Raw genomic sequence first — 5000 nt, 5'->3', positions numbered from 1 at the left:
TACAGATGGTATGTAGATCCTCGTTAAGTTTGTTTTCATTATCTTGTATATCTAAGGGTGTACTTATTCTTGTATCATCTGCAAATGATATTACTCTTGAGTGTTTCACACCATTATCAATGTTACTAATCATAATATGGAATAACAAGGGCCCAAGAACCGACCTTGTGGCACCCCACTCATAATAATCGTTTTCTTTGAGTAACGCTCATTAATTTGTAATTTTTGTTTCCGATTTATTAGGACGTTGTAAATCCATCTTCAACTTTCCCGCCGATTCCAAGGTCTTTAATTTTATGTAGCAGGATGCGTGATCTACTTTGTCAAAAGCTTTTGCAAAGTCTAGATATATTACGTCAACTTCTCTATTTTCAGTTAGGTCCCTTAGTATGTGTTCGAAGTGTGTCAGGATCTGTGATAAACAAGATCTACCACTTCTGAATCATGTTGCCGGGGTTTATCTTGTTTTCTTTTTCTAAAAATTGAACAATTATTTTCTCACTACCCTTTCAAAATATTTTTATTATATGAGATGTTAGTGCTACTGGTCTATAATTTTTGGCCTGACCTTTGTTTCCACTTTATATATTGGAATTATAGTACCTCTTTCAGTAAGCTGGGGATAGTCCCCATGTTCAAAGATTTCCTCCACAAAGTTACCAGTGGCTTTGCTATGGTTTCTTTGCAGTTTTTTCAAAAGATTGCTGGGATTTCATCTGGCCAGCTGCTGAGTTTGTTGGTATTTCACTTACTGCTTCAAGAATATCTTTTTCATGAATATGAAGTCAGTGAGACATTCATCTTATTATAATAATACTAAAATGTTTCTGTGGGTCTGATATTGATTTTTCTATTCTTGGGACACTATAGACTTCTTCATATTGCAATTTGAGTAATTCAGCCATTTCCTTTGAATCAGTTACCAATGCACCATTATTTCAAGAGGCCAATTTCTGTTTTCCTCTTTAACCTGTTGTTTGCATAAGAGAAAAAAACTATTTTGCATTTTCTTTTATAGCTTCCACAACTCTTTTTTTTTCTTCAGCTGCTTTTGGTTACTTATAGACAGTTTTAATTTATCTTCTAATAGCTTATCTCTGTTTTGATCCTTTCTCTCTTGATCTGATCTGTTGTTTCTTTCAATTTGTTAACCTTATTTTTCTGTTTTTAACATGATCTTCAATCTCTTGGTATAATATTCTGTTTTTGTTTTCTGGGGAACAAGCATTCTACAAACATCTTTACATGCATTATAAAGCTTCTCTAGTATATATTTGGTGTTAAGAGGACGTCAATATCTTTCAACGACTTTTCTTTAAAGATTGAGACTCTCTTTTATGCTTCAGATATCTGTTTTTCACTAATTTTCTGATTAGTTAACTTACTCATTGTGATTTTAATTATTTTGTGGTATGATTGAGCTGTAAAAGTTGAAAATATGTTGTGTACATCTTCCCCTATATAATAAAAAATAATAAAAATAAAAAAAATATATATAATATATATATATATATATATATATATATATATATATATATAAACATATATATATATATATATATATATATATGTATATATACATATATATATACATATATATATATATATATATATATGTATATATATATATATATATGTATATATATATATATATATATATATATATATATATATATATATATATATATACATATATATATATATATACATATATATACGCATATATACACACATGCATATGGATTTATCTGCCTTTATCTCTGTCTATTTCTTTATCTATCTTTATTTATCTCTATTTCTTTATATGTCCATTCCTTTATCTATCTCTTCATCTATCTGCCTTTATGTCCGTCTACCTCATCTCCATCATTGTTTTTATTTATTTATTTATTTTTTAATACGTATATTCTGTTATTTATGTCTTTGACACTGGTTCACTGGCAGGAACCAACAATGATAGAATGAGTGATATCTCTCTCTCTCTCTCTCTCTCTCTCTCGCTCGCTCGCTTTCTCTCCCGCCCTCCCATCCACCTCATTCATCCTCTCTCTCTCTCTCTCTCTCTCGCTCGCTCGCTTTCTCTCCCGCCCTCCCATCCACCTCATTCATCCTCTCTCTCTCTCTCTCTCTCTCTCTCTCTCTCTCTCTCTCTCGCTCGCTCGCTTTCTCTCCCGCCCTCCCATCCACCTCATTCATCCTCTCTCTCTCTCTCTCTCTCTCTCTCTCTCTCTCTCTCTCTCTCTCTCTCTCTCTCGCTCGCTCGCTTTCTCTCCCGCCCTCCCATCCACCTCATTCATCCTCTCTCTCTCTCTCTCTCTTTCTCTCGCTCGCTCGCTTTCTCTCCCGCCCTCCCATCCACCTCATTCATCCTCTCTCTCTCTCTCTCTCTCTCTCTCTCTCTCTCTCAGGGGAAGCTGCATGCATGTCTATTTGTCACTCTGTGTGTGTGTAACCCGCTTGTGCCGCCAGTTGTAACCCACCACTGGGAGCAGTGTTGTAACCCACCACTGGGAGCAGTGTTGTAACCCACCACTGGGAGCAGTGTTGTAACCCACCACTGGGAGCAGTGTTGTAACCCACCACTGGGAGCAGTGTTGTAACCCACCACTGGGAGCAGTGTTGTAACCCACCACTGGGAGCAGTGTTGTAACCCACCACTGGGAGCAGTGTTGTAACCCACCACTGGGAGCAGTGTTGTAACCCACCACTGAGAGCAGTGTTGTAACCCACCACTGGGAGCAGTGTTGTAACCCACCACTGGGAGCAGTGTTGTAACCCACCACTGGGAGCAGTGTTGTAACCCACCACTGGGAGCAGTGTTGTAACCCACCACCGGGAGCAGTGTTGTAACCCACCACTGGGAGCAGTGTTGTAACCCACCACTGGGAGCAGTGTTGTAACCCACCACTGGGAGCAGTGTTGTAACCCACCACTGGGAGCAGTGTTGTAACCCACCACTGGGAGCAGTGTTGTAACCCACCACTGGGAGCAGTGTTGTAACCCACCACTGGGAGCAGTGTTGTAACCCACCACTGGGAGCAGTGTTGTAACCCACCACTGGGAGCAGTGTTGTAACCGCTGTAGCAGTTGTAAAGCACTCGATGCCCTGGTTGTGAGTTCGGTGGATAACAGACAGACGTTCACGTGCCATGGTCTTTATTGTGGACTGTTCGCTCTGCCTGTTCTCTTGTCTGTGTGTCTGTCTGTCTGACCTGATCTGCCTTGATCTGCCCTAGGGTCTTTATTGTGGACTGTTTGCTCTGCCTGTTCTCTTGTCTGTGTGTCTGTCTGTCTGTCTGACCTGATCTGCCTTGATCTGCCCTAGGGTCTTTATTGTGGACTGTTCGCTCTGCCTGTTCGGACCTGATCTGCCTTGATCTGCCCTAGGGTCTTTATTGTGGACTGTTCGCTCTGCCTGTTCTCTTGTCTGTCTGTCTGTCTGTCTGTCTGACCTGATCTGCCTTGATCTGCCCTAGGGTCTTTATTGTGGACTGTTCGCTCTGCCTGTTCCCTTGTCTGTCTGTCTGTCTGTCTGACCTGATCTGCCTTGATCTGCCCTAGGGTCTTTATTGTGGACTGTTCGCTCTGCCTGTTCTCTTGTCTGTGTGTCTGTCTGTCTGACCTGATCTGCCTTGATCTGCCCTAGGGTCTTTATTGTGGACTGTTCGCTCTGCCTGTTCGGACCTGATCTGCCTTGATCTGCCCTAGGGTCTTTATTGTGGACTGTTCGCTCTGCCTGTTCTCTTGTCTGTCTGTCTGTCTGTCTGTCTGACCTGATCTGCCTTGATCTGCCCTAGGTTCTCTCTGTGTCCTTCTTAAGTATGAATCCTTAAATCACTTTCTATGCCTCGGGCCTTCCGTTAGCAAATGCAGCCGCTAGACAAACTGGAGATTCGAGGCGGAAACGAACACAGGAAACAGGACACGGAAGGGAAGGAGGAAGGGGAAGAGGAAGATAAGGGGGAGGGGAAGGAGAAGGGAAAGAGGGAAGAGGAAGGGGGAGGGGGTGGGAAAGAGAAAGGAAAGAGGAAAATAAGGGGGAGGGAAATAAGAAGGAAGAAGGGAAGGAGAAGGGAAAGAGGTAGGAGGAAGGGGAAGAGAAGGGGGAGGGGGATGGGAAGGAGGAATGAAAAAAAAAGAGGGTGAACAGGAAGATAAAGGGGAGGAGGGGAAGGAGGAAGGGGATGAGAAGAGAAAGCGAAGGAAGAGGCAGATAAGGTAGAAGGTAATGAGATGGGAAAGAGGAGGAGGAGGAAGATAAGATGGAGAGAGAGGAGGAGAGAAAGAAGAGGAGGTGGAGAAGGGAAAGATGAAGAGGAAGAGGAAGTAGTTATATGCTGTGTGTAAATATAAAGAGGTATACAGAAAGATAGATCGAAAGTGGAGATAGGAATAGAGAGGAATAAGAAGAGAGTCAGATAAAAAAAAGAGAGATAGGAAGAAAGAGGGATAAGATAGAGAGATATGAAGATAGATGTAGAGGAAGAAAGATAGATAAGAAGGTAGAGATATAGAGAAGAGAGATAAAGAGATATTTAGAAAGACAGAAATACAGGGAGACAGAAAGACAGGTAAGTAGATGTCTTAATACAACAGACAAGTAACCGAAGTAAAATTATAAATGGATTCACATTTTTTTAAAATCTTAATTTGACTTAATTTAATTATAATTTGTTAATGTTGCAAATGACTTATCAATTGATGATCCACTCTAAATAGTGGATTAAACTTAATGAATTAAAATTATCTAAAAAATAATAATAATAATAAATAAAAGTTGTAAGAAAAATAGGAATACAGAAGTGGCAAAAGCCAAGAAAACAGAACATATTCACCCAATTTTATTGATATGAAAAACAAGATATCGAGAGTCTTGAAACACGCAAGAGAGATTTCCATTCCTTTCATTCAGAACTGATTCCGTTACGGAACCTATTACGCCACAGGACAAGGGGAAGAGAAGGGGGAGGGGTGGGAAAGAGGAAGGGGAAAGGGAAGAT

This window comes from Penaeus japonicus, unplaced genomic scaffold (assembly GCF_977035675.1).
Source record: "Penaeus japonicus unplaced genomic scaffold, GWHDUDI00000001_assembly GWHDUDI00000940, whole genome shotgun sequence".
Lineage (NCBI taxonomy): Eukaryota > Metazoa > Arthropoda > Malacostraca > Decapoda > Penaeidae > Penaeus > Penaeus japonicus.
This window is presented reverse-complemented; position numbering follows the sequence as displayed.